General features: G+C 52.4%; 1 protein-coding gene and 1 long non-coding RNA gene across 6 annotated transcripts in view; one reads left to right on the top strand and one right to left on the bottom strand.

The window, feature by feature from the left end:
• Positions 1-15,930, bottom strand: part of RIMS3 (regulating synaptic membrane exocytosis 3) — a 46,919-nt gene extending 30,989 nt beyond the window's left edge. For all 4 annotated transcript variants that reach the window (XM_005543797.4, XM_045373502.2, XM_015437713.3 and 1 more), the window contains exon 1: positions 15,634-15,930. The gene's annotated coding sequence lies outside the window, so the exon portion shown is untranslated. The remainder of the gene's footprint in view (positions 1-15,633) is intronic.
• On the top strand, positions 10,010-16,979 carry LOC141408296 (uncharacterized). 2 transcript variants are annotated; one of them, XR_012421870.1, is made up of 2 exons: positions 10,010-10,091; positions 16,225-16,979. It is a non-coding gene; the product is annotated as an uncharacterized lncRNA (long non-coding RNA). The 2 variants fall into 2 exon arrangements; XR_012421866.1 differs by having other exon boundaries at positions 10,010-10,258.
• Positions 16,980-17,099: the final 120 nt, after the last annotated feature.

Below are 17,099 nucleotides of genomic sequence, written 5' to 3'. Positions count from 1 at the left end.
ACAAGCCCATGTGACCTAGAGACTGTCTTCCTCTCCTATCTCCCAGCCCGTCCCATACCTCTTACCCCTACTCTGTATTCCAGTCACACTTGCTTTGGACTGTCTTCCTCTCCTATCTCCCAGTCCGTCCCATACCTCTTGCCCCTACTCTGTATCCCAGTCACACATGCTTCTTTTCAGTCCTCAAAAGTACCACCTTGGGTCGGGCATGGGGCTCATGCCTGTAATCCTAGCACTTTGGGGGGCCAAGGCAGGTGAATCGCATGAGCCCAGGAATTTGAGACCAGCCTGAGCAACACGGCAAAACCTCGTCTCTACAAAAAGATACAAAAATTAGCCTGATGTGTAGTCCCAGCTACTCGGGGGGCTGAGGTGGGAGGATGGCTTGAGCCCAGGAGGTGGAAGTTGTAGTGAGCCGAGATCGCAACACTGCACTCCAGCCTGGGTGACAGAGCCAGACTCTGTCAAAAAAAAAAAAAAAGAGTCACTTAGCCACTTTGTCTCCTGTCTGCCTGGCATGCTCTTCTCTTCCCCCACCCCCATGATCTGGTGGCCCCATACTTGTCAGTCCTGCCACCTTTGCCTGGCTAAACCCTATTCTTGGCTCAATTCAAGTTTGAAGGTCATTTCCTAGGAGAGTCTTCCCAGATGAGGTTAGTCCCCATAATTCCCTTTGTACTGTCCCTAAGTTGAATTGTGTCCCCCTAAAAAATGTTGAGGTTCTAACCTCCAGTCCCTCAGAATGTGACTTGGTTTGGAAACACGGTCATTGCAGATGTGACGAGTTAAGATGAGGTCATGCTGGAGAAGGGTGGGTCCCTCATATAACCAGTGTCCTTATAGGAAGGCGGCCACGTGAAGACAGACACGGGGAGAGCGCCATGTGCCGATGGAGGCAGAAATGGGAGTGACGCGTCAATGCGCCAAGGAACGCCAAGGATTGCCACCTGTCACCAGAAGCCAGGGGAGAGGAACGGAACAGATTTTCCTCACAGCACACAGAAGGAAGCAACCCTTTCAACATCTGATTTTAGACTTGCAGCCTTCAGAACTGTGAGAGTCTACCTTTCTGTTGTTTTAAGCCACCCTGTTCGTGGCACTTTGTTGCAGCTTCCCTAGGAAATGAACACACTGCTGTTCCTAACTTGTTCTGTGCTTGTCTCCCACACCCCGCCCCCTGGCTGTGAGCTGGTTAAAAATAGGAACCTTGTCGTCGTCTTCACCCTGAATCCCTAGTACCTGGCACAGGTCTGGCATATAGCAGGACTCAGTAAATATTTGTAGAATGAATGAATGGCAACCTAAAACATTAAATTAGCAGTATTTATAGCACTGTGAGTCATTTTTATTTTCTCCATGTGACATATTGTGTTTTCTAAAGTTACTACTTAAGAAACTGTATTAATGTGATAATAAAGAAAAAAACCAAAACCACATATTTTTCTTTTTCAAAACATACATTAGAGTAACAAGCATTTCCACCAATGTGTGCTTTGTGACGAGGGAAAAGTTCTTCTATCTGCTTGATAACTGCTTTTTTTAATTGATTAATTGATTCCTCCTCATGTCACTAAAGTGCTTTCTACAGTCAGATTTACAGAGCTTGAGCTCTGGGGCCTTGCAGGGCATAGATTATGGGTGGGAAGGGGCCAGCCAGGGTACACATTCTTTTCAGCCATCTCCACCATCCACCCCTCCCTTGGCTTGTAGGATCTGGCTAGATGTGGCACCTGTCTCCTTACAGGGGCTGCTAAACTTGGCACTGGAGCATACCACTACTACTGGCCAAAGGTGACTCCCCAAACAGAAGCAAGATCCTGTCCTCAATGACCACACCATTTAGTGCTTCTCCAACTGCAACGTGCAGGTGGATCACCTGGGGAGCTTGCTCTGATCCATGGGTCACAGGTGGAGCCTGAGACACTGAATTTCTAAGAAACTTACAAGTGATTCTCATGATGCTGGTCCATGGACCACCCAAGGCACTGAGAGGTGAAGATACATTGCTCTGGTTGTTCTGCAGAAAGAGTGAACACTTCAGGGTGGGGGAGACCAGAGAAGGCATTAACCCAGCAGTTGCACCTCAAAAGATAGGTGAGGTTTGGAGAGGAGAGGCAGAGGTGGCTCTAAAGGAAAGAGGTGGCAACTACTGGGAAGGCCCAGGGAGAAAACATTGTGTTCAGAGGCTGGTGAACAGAGCAGTGCGGTTGGGGAGGAGGTAGGTACAACTGCGGAACAGAGGGCTGGAAAGATAGGCTGGGAGCAGCCAATGCAGGGCTCTGAATGTGGGGCTAAGAAGCTAGGCTTTCATCCTGTAGGAGTGAAATCTGACATGATTTAGATGTAATACTTTACAGAGATCAATCTGACACTGAGTGCAGACTCAAAAAGAAGCCTGACAGCAGGAAGAGCAGCCAGGAGGCTGCTACATCCATGCAGGAAGAAGGGCTGCACTGCTTCAGAAAGTGAGGTGCAAAGAGGAAACGTGGCCAGGAGTGGTGGGTGGGGTTAGGGGATTGCCTAGAGTGAGTGAGGGGACAAAGTAGGGAAAAGGGAAAAAATGAAATTCAAGGTGATTTGGCCGGGCATGGTGGCTCACGCCTGTAATCCCAGCACTTTGGGAGGCTGAGGCGGGCAGATCACAAGGTCAGGAGATCAAGACCATCTGGCTAACACAGTGAAACCCTGTCTCTACTAAAAATACAAAAAAATTAGGCGGGCCTGGTGGCGGGCGCCTGTAGTCCCAGCTACTCAGGAGGCTGAGGCAGGAGAATGATGTGAACCCAGGAGGTGAAGCTTGCAGTGAGCCGAGATCTCACCACTGCACTCCAGCCTGGGCAACAGAGTGAGACTCCATCTCAAAATAAATAAATAAATAAATAAATAAATAAATAAATAAATAAGTAAATGAAATCCAAGGTGATTTACAGGACGGATGGGGGTGAAAGGTGCCAACGGCACAGCTTGAGGTCCTAGCAGAAAAATCCTGGCTTAAGGAGAAGATGAATCCCCATTCTAGTCCCGATGGGTCTGAGATAATGCTGCAACTCTCACATTCAGGTGTTGGCCAGGTAAGCCAATTCACTAGCGCTCAGGAGAGCAAGGTGAGTGGGCAGGATTTGGGTGTGTTCTCCAAAGAAAAAATGGGGTGTGGAAAGGAAGAAGAATGCCCAGGAGACAGCAGAGAGTGAGGAAGGATTGAGAGGTAATACCTACAGTTAGAGGTAGGAGGATGATGGAACCAACTGAAGGAGGGAGAGTCCATGGTGAACAGTAGGAGAGGAACTCACAGAAGACGCCATGAATATACAGATGGCCAAGCTGGAAGCCCTGCAACACCCTGATATTGAGACCATGAAGGGGTCTACCCAGCTCAGGATGCAGGAGGGAGGCTAGGGGGGCACCCTGACTCCCTCCCTAAGGCACAGGGGAAGCCCAGGCCTGAAAGGAGCACAGCTGGAATGGAAAGCAGAATTTGGACTGAAAGAAAAGGGGGCTTGATGCATTGGGGAGGGTTTGGGCTGTGGCAGGAGCCCGGGGCTCTGAAGCACTTATTCCAGCTCAGACCTAGCACAGGAAGGACAATTTCCACACATGCAACCACACACACACTTACATGTCCACATGGCTAGAGAACTCCCAGGGCAGAGCAGAGGCGACTGGGAAAAGGTCTTTGGATCAAAGTCTTATTACAGGTGAGCACATAATTTATCATCCACCTGGGACCCTTATGAGAATGAGCAGGGACAATACTCAATCACACCGGACCACAGGTGAAAATGAGGACTGTGCCAGGCAAACCCAGCCATATGGTCACCCTAGCTGGTGGATACTGGATCCCAATAAGATACATATTTGGTTCCACTGCTCCCCCTTCCTAGATGGGGGATAGCAGAAGGGACAGGCAGGCTCATCCTGAGAGGCAGGGCCACCCTCAAGGGTGCTGGTGGATGGGACAATCTCTCCCCCATCAGGCCCACTCTCGCCTGAGCAACGACACCCTCGCTGGGGGAGATGCGGCAGCACCACGGACAGCGGCCGGCGGCTCGCTCCCAGTCCCTCCCCCGCCTGCTCTCCCCTCTCCTCCCCTCCCCTTCCCTCCCCCCTCCCCGTCCCTCCCCCACGCCGCTGACGAAGCCGGATCAATATTTCATCGGGGGAAGGGGCTCCAGTTACCAGCCCCGCGCCAAGCCGGAAGGCGCCGCCCGCGCCTGCTGCCCACCCTGGGGACCCTCCTCAGAACCAGCACAGGCTCGGCCCCAGCCCAGACAGACACTGCCCAAAGAGGTGCACACATTCCCTGCAACCTCTCCACCCCCGGTCCCTTTCAGGGCACAAAGACCCGCGCGCAAGCCATACACCTCCAGTTGGCCCCTCCGATGCGCCACAGAGCGAGATGCACGCTGTACAAAGAAGATGACGTACACAAAACAACAGGCACCACACCACACCCAGCAGGCAATCCACCTAGACACGCACTCAGACACAGCACACACATGCACACAAAAACACACCTTGTGCACCACAGACTCACATGGCATGGAGATGCAGCTACCACAGACTCACACACATCACACAGACCCAAGACACACCCTACCACACACACATAAACTCGCACATTGCACAAAAACTCCCTCGCAGAGAACTGCAGACATATCACATGATGATACATTCACCACAGACACACACACAATATGCCCTCAGAGACCCTCAGACGTATCTGTGAGCTAAAGAGCTACATTTGCCAGGGACACACATACACACACACACACACACTTAAAACTCTCATACATACACACACACATTATGCCTTCACAGAGATCCTCAAACATTCACCATGGACACACAAGCACACACCCCACACTCTACCCAGGCCCTCCACCCTCCTGGAGCCCAGGCCACCCTTCCCACTGTGAACATGGGACTAGGGAGGGGCACACAGGACTTCCCTCCCTCCTTCCCATCTGCCTTCTCTACTTTGGCCCTGCTCGTGGGCCCTGAGGATAAATTCACTGTGTCCTCCAAGGCCCCCCCTGGGGTCTGCTGCGAGTTCCCAGGGACAGGCAGTCAGCACAAAGTGGTAGGCAAAGCAGGGAGTAGGGGAAGTAGGACCTATGAGACTCCAAAGCCTTCTGTTTCACTGTCCCTGAGCCCCAAGCTCTGGGACATGAAGCCCCAAGGGCAGCCTTACCCTTACCTGTGGCTCCCAAAGCTTCACTGCTCCCTAGGCCTCCCTGAGGCCTGTGTTATACATGGGAAGCAGGAGAACTGTAGGGTATGCAGTCCCTACTCCCTCCAGAAGGTCTCAAGTCCTGGCTTCAGAGATGAGGGGGCATCCTACCACATCCAGATACCTCAACTCCATGAGCCCCGCCTCCCAAGCAGGTTGTGAAAACAATGGCACAAATTCTCCTGTCTGCAGGGAAATCGTGACAGGAGCCTCCTAAAGAAGCCCAAGCCAGGGTTCAAGGTGAGCAGAGGAGAGCAGGCCAGCGCAGCAGGGGGAGACCCCTAGATTTGTTGGGCAGGTGGAAGGGACCTTCAAAATTATCTAGGCCAACAGTGCACATTTCTGACATTCCCATATCACTTCCCAATTTTGCATTAAGTGTACAACACTGTGTGCCACCTCAACGATTTCTGCCAAATCTACAGACTCCTAGGCCGGGCGCAGTGGCTCACGCCTGTAATCCCAACATTTTGGGAGGCTGAGGCAGGCAGATCACTTGAGGTCAGGAGTTCAAGACCAGCCTGGCCAATATGGTCAAACCTCATCTGGATGGTCAAACTAAAAATACAAAAATTAGCCGGGCATGGTGGCACGTACCTGTAATCCCAGCTACTTGGGAGGCTGAGACAGGAGAATTGCTTGAACCCAGGAGGCAGAGGCTGCAATGAGCTGAGATCGTGCCACTACACTCCAGCCTGGGCAACAGAGTAAGACTCTGTCTCAAAAAACAAACAAACAAACAAACAAACAACAAATCTATAGACTCCCATCCTGTTTGTTACTTATTTTCTTTAAATCGACACTTTGGCCAGGGGCAGTGGCTCACACCTGTAGTCCCAGCTATGCGGGAGGCTGAGGTGGGAGGATCACTTGAGTCCAGGAGGTCAAGGCTGAGGCAAGCCAAGATTAGGCTTCTACACTCCAGCCTGGGCAACAGAGTGAGATCCAGTCTTGATAAATAAATAAACAGATAAAAATAAATAAACGGACACTTTTAACTTTAGTGCAACTATTTTCAACAGAAACCATGTTATTAATATAAGTGGAATGCCAATATCACTTTTAATAAATAGAAAATGATAATAAAACAAACACAGTAGGCCAGGCATGGTGGCGCACGCCTGTAATCCCAGCACTTTGGGAGGCCAAGGCGGGCGGATCATGAGGTCAGGAGATTGAGACCATCCTGGCTAACACAGTGTAACCCTGTCTCCACCAAAACTACAAAAAAATTAGCCGGGCGTGGTAGTGGGCGACTGTAGTCCCAGCTACTCTGGAGGCTGAGGCAGGAGAATGGCATGAACCACCCGGCGGCGGGTGCAGAGCTTGTAGTGAGCCAAGATCGCGCCACTGCACTCCATCCTGGGTGACAGTGCGAGACTCCGTCTCAAAAAAAAAAAAAAAAAAAAAAACTCTGTAAAAACAAAGTTATGTTATTATGTTGAGCTACATGGAGTTACCAGGATAATGTTCTGAGCCGAGCCTGAGAGCTCTCTGTTAAAAAGGGAGGGCAACCAGTGTTGGCAAACTTGTTAAAGACACATTAGAGGCCGGGCGTGGTGGCTCACACCTGTAATCCCAGCACTTTGGGAGGCTGAGGTAGGCAGATCAACTGAGGTCAGGAGTTCAAGACCAGCCTGACCAACATGGAGAAACCCCGTCTCCACTAAATATACGAAATTAGCCGGGCGTGGTAGTGCATACCTGCAATCCCAGCTACTCGGGAGGCTGAGGCAGGAGAATCTCTTGAATCCAGGAGGCAGAGCTTGCAGTAAGCTGAGATTGCACCATTGCACTCCAGCCTGGGCAACAAGAGTGAAACTCCATCTCAAAAAAAAAAAGGGAACCAACTTTCTCACTATGTGAGCCAATGTTATGCAATGGCACTGAAAGTCATCCCCGGTCCCACTCCACACACTGGGAAGCTCTAGGCTTGTCCACATCATGCAGGAGTTCAGGCACAGGGGCCGGCTAGTGCCCTGTTGCTTCAGCCCATTCTGGTCATAACAACCCTTTAGAAATTCCTTGGTCCTTTCCTATTCACAAATTGTCATAACAGCCACCATCTAATATGAGCCTCAGAGCAGGAATTATCATCCCTGTTTCTGAATGAGAAAAGTGGGGCTCAGAAAGGATAAAAGACGTATCCATAGTCACAGAGCTAGCTACGCAGGGGAGATCCACAAGTCAGAGACTTGACACCTACCCAGACACCATTTCTACTCTACTTGCGTCCATCTATCCCACAGCTGGCAGCCCTTCCTGGGCAGTAAGGAAAGAGGGAGGATGGTAACCTGCTATCTGCCCATGAGACCCTCACAATCCTAAACAGTAAGCAGGCAAGTCAGCAAATCATTGAGATTAAGAGAGGTGAAGAGCTTTACAGTCTAGCCTGTAAATGCCTGAACTGCAGTTTCTTTATCTGTAAAATGAGATGACAGGCCGGGTGTGGTGGCTCACACCTGTAATCCCAGCACTTTCAGAGGCCAACATGGGAGGACTGCCTGAGCCCAGGAGTTGGAGACCAATCTGGCAACAGGGTGAAACCCTGTCTCTACAAAAAAAAAAGCAAAACTGAGCTGGGCATGATGGCATGAGCCTGTGGTCATAGCTACTAGAGAGGCTGAGGTGGGAGGATTACCTGAGCCCAGGAGTTCAAGGCTGCAGTGAGCCGTGATTATGCCATTGCACTCCAGCCTGGGTGACAGAATGTGACACTGTCTCAAAAAAAAAAAAAAAAAGAAAAAGAAAAAAGAAATTAGCCAGACATGGTGGTGTACACCTGTAGTCCCAATTTCTTGGGAGGATCATTTGAGCCTAGGAAGTTGAGACCGCAGTGAGCCGTGTTCAAGCCACTGCACTCCAGCCTGGGCAACAAAGTGAGACCTTGTCTCTAAAATAAAATAAAATTTTATGTTTTAAAAAATAAAATAAAATGGGAATAATAATAGTACCCATCTTATAGGGAGTGAAGATTAAATGAAATGTGTGAACACAATGTCTGGCACAGAGTAAGTACTTAAAAAAAAAAGAAGTTTATTACCAGGGAAGTACAAAGAACAGAATCAACACAGGTCAAGAATGAGTGATGGGAGGAAGGTGGGGTAGACATGGTTTGGCTTTTCACTGAGGAAAAGAACGAGTTACATCTTGGAGGATGAAGATTTTGGTGGGGAAAAACTCTTCTGACTGTTCCTGCCTTCCTCTTCCCTCTCTCCTCACTCCAAGGCAAGGTGAGAAAATTCAGGCTTTCCTCTTCCTCTCTCTCCTCAGGCCTCTGAATGACATTTGACAGGTTCTTCAGGGCCTGTCCTAAGCACTGCTGCCTAGGAAAAGACTCCCCTTTAAGTCACAATTCCAGGCCTTTTTTCTCCAGCTGCTGTCCAGATGGAAGTTTGGGGCTCAGGCCCAACAGCCTGCACCCACCTTGGCACTCTAAGAATTCCAGATGTCTTTGGAAGCCAGCAAAGATCCCCCTTCTCTAAGGGGGGCACTGAGAGCCATGTTTGCATGTCTCTTTGATCCTTCCCAGTAGGCTACAGATGATTGGACCAGGGTGGGCACCTGCCCCACTCTGAGCCAATAAGATCCTCTCCTGGGAGTTTGCGATTGGATCTGCCAAGCCCCAAGTTCTCTCTCTCCATGTGGCTGAAACCGAGGGACACAATACAGGAACTATAGGTGGCTTGGTGCCTGAAAAGGCAGAGATATCCAGTCTGTGGAGACAGAAAGGCAAAGACGGCCAGCAGGGTGCAGAGAATGGCTGCTTCCAGTTCCCGTGGCCCTCCAGGTCCCACCTTCCTCAAGCTAATGTTTTTCCTTCCCCTTAGTTCCCGGGAATCCCTTCTATCCTTGTAATAAGCCCTTCTTTATTACTGAAGCTGGTTTGAGTGGGTTTCTGTATATAAGCAAAGACCTAATTAAGACAAGAGAGAAGCTGGGAGCCGGAGGTACGTAGATGAACAATCCTGAAAAAATAATCACTGTGCCTACGATGGAGGAGCCCAGTGCAGTGGCAGACAGCGAGTAAGAGATGTAGGCTTCGCAGAGATGTGGCCGAGGGAGGGTGGGCTAACTCTGCCCGGGGAGGAGCGGAAGTGCTCGCAGGCTTCACAGCGAAGGTAGCAGCTGAGCCGATTTTGAAGAATTAAGGACGTTCTCCATGGAGACAAAGTAGGGGTGGGGAGGCATTACAAGCAAAGGGAACAGCAAGTGCAGATGCACAGAGACCCAAAACAGCCTGGCGTGTTAGAGGGACTGGAGTTCAAAGTGTGGCCAGGAAGCAGGGAAGACAGGCAGTTGGGCGCACATCATAAAGGGCTTTGAATACCATAAGAAGCCGAGGCCTTTTCCTGTCAGTGACGGGGAGCTATTGAAGTATTTTAAGTAGCAGGGGGTGACAGGGTCAGTTCTGTGTTTTAGAAAGATTGTTCTGGGGCTGCGTGGAGAAAGGGCTAGAAAAGGCAGGCCTGGAGGCAGGGACCGGTTAGGAGGCTGCAGCACTCCTCATCTAGTCCCTTTATTCACCCACTAGCTCACTGTGTACCTACTATGTGCCAGGGTGAGACAAAACAGGATTCCTGAGCCCACAGCGTTCACAGTCTAGCATGAAAGAGACATGACGGAAAAGCGATTCGAGTGTGCCGAACGTTATGAAGAAGTACAAGGTCCTCTGGAGCAGGGTGCTGTTTACTGTCTGGTTTTTAGGCTTCCCTGCGGAAATGACGTTTGAGCTGGTATCTATCTGAAGGATAAGTAGGAGTTAGCAGGGCCCTGAGAGGGGGCGTGCATTCCAGGATTGGGGACAACACGTGTGGAAGTCCTGCAGCTGAGGGAGAGTGGTGGAAGAAGACACAAAAAGGTAGGCAAGGACCAGATCCCACAGGGCCTCGGAGACTGCGTCAGTGCATCTGGCTTTCATTCCAAGAAGGCTTGGAAGGGTCCTAAGCAGGGAAATGACACAATCCAACGTTTATCCTAAGAAGACCATGAAAGAAAGCGGGGCAAGAACAAATGTCAGGAGACCAGGTAGGAAGCTGTCACAGTGGCCCAGGTGAGAGCCAATGGTGGCCTGGAGGGGGCGGTGGGCAGCGAGAGGGTCCACGGACTCAAGGCAGAGATTCAGGACTAACAGGGCTTGCTGAGGACTGGTTATGGGGGTGTGGGATGGGAAGAGGGGCGTATCCAGGAGAACTTCCAGCTTTCCGGCTTGACCAGATGGGTGGATGGTGATGCCAGAGATGAACCAGGGACCCTAAAGGCAGAGCAGATGCAGGTGTGAGAGTCGGGAGCTGGGTCTGGACCTGAGCTGAAGCTGATTGTGAGACATCTAAGTGTGGGCCAGGAAGCAATCACACCTGCAGATTGTTGGGGCTTCTTTTTTTTTTTTTTTTGAGACAGGGTCTCACTTTGTCACCCAAGCTGCTGGAGTGCAGTGGCATGAACATGGCTTACTATAGTTTCAACCTCCCAGGCTCAAGCGATCCTCCCACCTCAGCCCCCCAAGTAGCTGGGACTACAGGCACGCGCCACCATGCCCAGCTAATTTTTGTATTTTTTTGTAGAGATAGGGTGTCTCCACGTTGCCCAGGCTGGTCTTGAACTCCTGGGCTCAAGTGATCCGCCCATCTCAGCCTCCCAAAATGCTGGGATTACCAGCACTTTGAGGAGGTGGGAGCCACCACACCCAGCCAGACCTGCAGATCTTGAACCCAGAAGAGATCATTAAAGTCAAGAGAGTAAACGAGATTACCCGGGAGGTAGGGAGGGAGGGGGCAAAACAGCGGGAAGAGGAGTTGGGGCAACTTGAGGAGCCATGGTAGCATCAGGACCTAGGGGCAGAGTGAGAAGGGGCTCTGAGCTTGGCAAATCAGGACCATGAAATGCAAAGGTTACCTTCTGTCAACCCCAGAAGGCACCAGGCTTTGGCTCCCCCTCTCCTGGCCAAGCATCATGCCCTCAGCCTGGACACTTCCCAGCTGAGACAGCCCTCCCTTCCCCAGTGCACTTCTTCCCCTTGGGCAAACTCTAAGTTATCCTCCAAACCCAGGGCAGGTGGTCGCTCCTCCTAGGTGACTTCCCTGGTGTACGCATTGCTGTGCAGTTGGACAAACTGGTTTTGAATCCCAGCTCTGCCACTTGATAGCTGTGCGACTTTGACCAGATCACCTCAGTTTCCTCATCTATACCACAGATAATAGTACCTACCTCATAGGACTGTTTAAAGATGAGGATGTAAAGTGATGGGCAGAGAACTAGCACACAGTAAGCACTAAATAAGTGTTATTCTTATTAACATCCCACCCACCTTGGAACAGTTAGTCATGCCCTCCACCTCACCCTTGAGAACTGTTTGCAGGTCCACGTCTCTCCCTGCCTCTTCCTACCCCTACCCGATTTGTGGAGCTATATAATATGCAGAACCCAGTGCTAAATGAAAATGCAGGACTCCTTGTTTTGAACTTTGGTCACTAAGAATTTTAAGATGGTGTCAGCAGAACACTAAGTGTGGGGTCCTTCTAGGCACTGGGCCCTGCGTGACCATAGACTCTTGAAACCAGCCCTGCTCCCACCCCCAGCCAGCCCTGGGCCTAGCCCAGAGTTGATGTCAGCCCCCACACAACAGAGTAAAAATGTCAACTGACATTGAGATAGGGTTTATGATTTCCACGTGGAATTTCACTTTATCCTTTTCCTAGAGATAACATCAACTCCATTTTATAGTTGAGGACACAGAAGTTCAGAGATGGGTATACCTTGCCAGAGATTACCCAGCTCAGGAACTGCAGAGCTGGGATGTGAGCACAGAGCAGCCTGGTGCAAAACCCTGCCTCTTGCCCTCTGGCTCCCCACGGAGGTTAGGAGAACCTGGCCCCAAGGGCTGAGCTTTGTCAGCAAGGCCGCGATGAAGCTTAGACCACAGAGAGGGAGCTGGAGGGACTGGGACTGGCCGCCCTCCCTCCTGGGGCCAGCCACATAAACAACCAGTTCCCTGGGACCGAGGCTGCTGCACAGGGAAAAGGGTAGGAGAGGGCAAAAAGTCACTCCCAAGAAGGCTCTGCCTGAGGGCCATAGACCCTAACATTCTGGGGAAATCTGCTCTTGCCTTTTCTGCTTAAAACCCTTTAGGGGTTGTCATTGGCCTCAGGATAAATTCCCAAGTCTTCAGTATCCTGCTAGACTAGGAAATCAGGCCGGGCTGTCCTGGGCCTGCCCACACTGCCCCCCTCCACCACACCAAGCCTGTTCTCACCATCACCAGGGCCTCAGACACACAGTTCCCCTTCCTCATCCCTTCTTCTTTTCCTCTACAACTCCTTGGCACCATTCATGACTCAGCTAAGATGTCGCCACCTCCAGGAACCTTTCCCAGATTATAGAGGGCAGGAGAGCAACTTCAGTGATAGGTTCCAGAGCTCCCCTGAGTCCCTCCTTTCTACACACGTGCCATGTGTAATTACCTGCTCTGGGTCATGTCCCCACTAGAATGTCAGCTCCGTGAGGGCCGCCTGGCTCATAGAGCCTGATACATCAGAGGTACCTGGTGGACTGAATGCATCCTTCTGCCACAGAGGCAAGAGGGCCAGGCATTCTTTCTCCTTTTTTCTTCACTCCTCCCAGACCCTCCTTTTCTTGTCCAGGCTTCTTGAGCTCAAGCTATGAAGAGCCCAAAGTTGCAAAGGGAAGAGAACCATTATACAGTATGCACCCTCCCCCTGCCAGCCCTGGACTAGGTACTATACATCTGGTTACTACATTTAATTCCCTAACCACATTCCAGATGGGGTGGAGCAGTATAGGTATAAATTATTCCTATTTTCCAGAGGAGACTGAGACTTGGTAGTTGAGGCCACCTGCCTGCAGTGGTAACAGGTTGGAAGCAGAAGGCATTAGATTGGAATCCTGTCTGATGCCTAAGTGCCTGGTCTCTTCTCTGCCCCAAACCACAAAACTCCTGTGACTCACCATTCCTAGCAAGCTCACCTCCAACCAGAGAGCGCTTGTTTCTAACCTCCGCCTTCAGTTCACACACACCCCAGCTGGTAAAGCTTTTCTGTGAGGTCAGCGATATACCAGTGTAGGAGACAGCCCCACTGTCAGTGAGAGGACAGTGTAGAAGTCACTCCTCCCCTGGGTCAACAAAATGCCAGTGTGGGAGAAACACCCCCATCGTCAGCAAAATGCCAGTACAGGAGACGCACCCTGCACCCCAAGTCAGCAGATTGCTAACAGGAGAGACAGTGCCACAGTCAGCAAAAGGCCAATGTGAGAAACACTTCCCTCCTCTGCTGGGGCCCATGACATTGACTGGGGGGTACACACAGAGAGCTCTCCAAGGTCGTGCCCCTGGAGCGGGAGGAGGCACTGAGGCAGCTGTTGCCTGGGGGAGAAGTTTGTGGCTGGGGAGTGGGGCAGAGTCAGGTGAGAGTTCTCACATGGCACTAATGAAATCAACCACCAGCCTGCTCCCCCCTCCCCAGGGACCCTCCAGGCTCCAGCTGATGCAATGCCCAGGCCAGATAATTGTTTTCTTCCCTCCTTAAAGGGCCAGCTGCTACTACAGCTGCAGACATCACCCAGACCCCTGACAGACCCCACAGAGCTCAGCACTTGGGCAGGAAGTTGGGAAGCCCAGAGAGTAGCAGCTTTGGGCCTGGGTTCTGCGCAGTAAAATCCAATTAAAGTCCAGAGACCAGAAGCGTCGTTGAGCAAGGAGGGAGGGAGAGAGAATAGTTAAGACAGTAACACAGACCACATGCCCTGGGAGAAGGGACTGTGGTCCCTGCTGGGTCCTCAGCACCTGGCTCCTGCACGCCCGCCCCAGCAAGTACTTGGCACAGGGGTTGTTAATGAGTTCAGCAGTTAGCTGCTGAGCCCTCCTGAGTGCCAGGCACTGTGCTGCGCAGCTCAAATCCACCATTTCACTCATTCCTTCCTGCTACCCACATAGCAGCTGGGTTTGTTTTACTGAGAGTCTCAGAGAGGGGAAGTGATTTCCTCAATATCACACAGCCAGAAAGTGGCAGAGCTTGGGTTTGAAGCCAAGTTTAACCAACTCTGGGCTTCACACCCTGCAAAGGGTCGGCTAAGTGTAGAACCCCAGGGCTGGAAGTCCCTAAGCAAGGCAATCGGGAACAGAAGGCAGGGAAGGGGTCTGTGGGCCCTAAACAAACACCAAAGGGCATAGTGCTTGGTTTAAGCACAGGTTGCATGGGCCACCTCCCCAGCACACCCCTGCCAACCCACCTACCCTGCCCCCCAACCAAGAATGCCCCATTAGGCTACCCACATGCCCCCAGGGACAGTTGGCAGCTGCCTAATTACAGACTAATTGGTGACTAGCAGCAACTATTGGGGGGGGGCGCGGCGGGGAGATGGCTGATTAACCCCTTGTTGACCAGGACCAATCCTCCTCCCATGACTTCAGGCCCCAAACCCAAGGAACCCAGACTTAAGAAGTCATCATGGATAGAGGACAGGACCAAAGGGGCAGCAGCCTTTTCCCTACATCCTGATAACACCCCTGGGGCTAGGGTTGGACACTGATATTCATCCAGGCGTCCAAGCCCTGAAGGGCCACATTCAAACAGGCCCTAGGTGGCAGTGCCAGCCAATGCCCCCTGTTCTCCAGCCTTGGTATGCCACTGCCCACCCCATTCCAGGATCCTTCCTGAGCCTTCGGGACCAGGACACTGAAGAAACCCACTCCTCAGGGCTGAGTTGTCCAGAGGTAATGCGGACATGGGGTCCAAATACCCAGGTGGCCAGTCAGGGAAGAGGTCCTCCCTATGAATGAGAGCATGCCCAAGTTGGCCATCAAGGGTTTTGCCAAGCCTCCCTGAACCCTGGGCTCTGCACCATGCTGCTGACCAACTGCTTTCCCAGCTTCCCAAAGACCCCTCTTCCCACCCCAGGGCTGGAGTAAGCAGCACTCCTTTTCTCTTATGGGGCAGAGGGGGTCCTCTGGGCACCACAACGGTGTCACGTTGGGAGGAAAAAGTGGCTGCTTCTCAACCAGGGCACAGGCAGAAGGGAGAAAGGCAGGCTGCCTTCCAGCTCCCTTTCCAGGAGGGATTTTAAGCACTTTCCAAAAATGCCATGCCAGGCAATGCTGTTGAAGACCAGGGCCCCAGGAGCTCTGAGCATCAGCAAAGAACTCAAGACTCTGGCCTCCCTTCCCCATTTTCCAGGCTTCCCCAAACACCCCACGTTCCTCTCTCACCCCTTAGCCCCCTCCCCAGAGCCCTCTCACACCCTGTGTTCATCCCCCCACCCCCGCCCCGGCACACTCACATCCCTACGTTGCGCTTCATGGCCAGAGCCCCCCTCCCCCCGTGGTCCTCCAGACCTCTGCAGCCCCCTCCCCACGTCCACTCCCAGGCGAGCAAGGCCTGCTGACTTACCCGGAGGTGGGGCCCGGGTCCAGATGGGGAGGGGGGCTCCGCAGGCCGAGGCGGCTCCGCAAGGCGGGGCAGGTGCTGCCCCGGGACCCCGCCCCGCGGACCCGGCAGTAGGCGCGGCCCGGCCCCAGGCGGGCGCGGACTCCGAGTGGGTAGGCACGCGGGGCGGGGAGGGGCGGCGAGGGAGGCTCACGGGGGCATCGCCCGCCACCACGGGGGCAGCTCCGCTCCGCCCGCCTGCGCTGCCGGCTCCGCAGCAGCCACGGTTTTCAGTCGCCGCCGGGTGCAAAGCCCAAGCTCGGGCTGGCGGGAGGCGAAGGGGAGGCGGGGCCTGCTGGGGGCGGGGTCGCGTTGATGGGCGGGGCCAATGGGGGCCGGGCCTCGGTGGTGGGCGGGGCCTAGGGGAATCCGGGGAGTTTGGCTTGCCGGGTTGAGGGAGATCTACATTAATGAGGCCTCCAAAAAGCGGGGTCTGGGGAAGCCTCAGGCCTCTCCGTGTCCCTAGGACGCTCCTGCCTCCTGCCCGGCCTCCCCTCTCCACCACCACCCCATCTGTTCTTTCTCATCCTTCCTTTTCTTTGGGGCACCTCCCAGGACCTCACAGGCACCGCGGCGCCCCCTGCCCTACCCTGAACCAGTTCCAGGAACGTCAGATGGTAAGAGAAGAAGAAACGACTTACAAACGTCAAGTCCATTTTACAGATGGAAAAACTGAAGCTCAGAGAGGAGAAAAGACTTCCCCCAGTGCCTGGTATGAAGAGAAAGACTTTATAATGTCCCTTTCAGACAGAAGGAAGTAGAGTGGCCGGCCCTGAAGCCCAAGTTAACCTGCTTCCCCTGCGCTCTCTTAGAGCAATGGTTTTAAACTTGGGGCGATTTTGCCCCCCAGGGAACATTCGACCATGTCTGGAGACATTTTTGATTTTCCCAACGAGGAGGTTGCTACTGACGTCTCATGAGAAGAGACCAGGGATGCTGCTACACGCCTTCAATGCACAGGGCAGCTCCCGCGCCAGAGAATTGTCAGGCCCAAAATGTCAGCAGGTTTCTGAGGTTGAGAAACTCTGTTCTAGGGCCTGGCATCTGCCTATATAAACTTCCAAATGGACTCCTGAAGTCCTGGGTTCTGAAGCCCAGGAGGATACTGTGTAAAGTCTTTCCTAGGGTCATGCCTGCCCCAACTTGTCTATTTAACCTTGCTTAGGACTGGCCAGTTCTACTCTTGGGCTCCAGTATTTTGAATTCCACTCATTGACAGAGAGGACAGAATAATTAATATTTGCTGGAGGCATGTAAAACCAGTAGTCTCCCTGCTGAGGGCATGAATTAAAATGTAAATGGGGGCTGGGTGCGGTGGCTCACGCCTGTACCAGTGTTTTGGGAGGCCAAGGTGGGCGGATCACTTGAGGCCAGGAGTTTGAGATCAGTCTGGCCAATATGGTGAAACCCCATCTCTACTAAAAACACAA

This window comes from Macaca fascicularis, chromosome 1 (assembly GCF_037993035.2).
Source record: "Macaca fascicularis isolate 582-1 chromosome 1, T2T-MFA8v1.1".
Taxonomy (NCBI): domain Eukaryota; kingdom Metazoa; phylum Chordata; class Mammalia; order Primates; family Cercopithecidae; genus Macaca; species Macaca fascicularis.
Note: the sequence above shows the minus strand (reverse complement) of the source record. Positions and strands in the feature narration are given on the sequence as shown.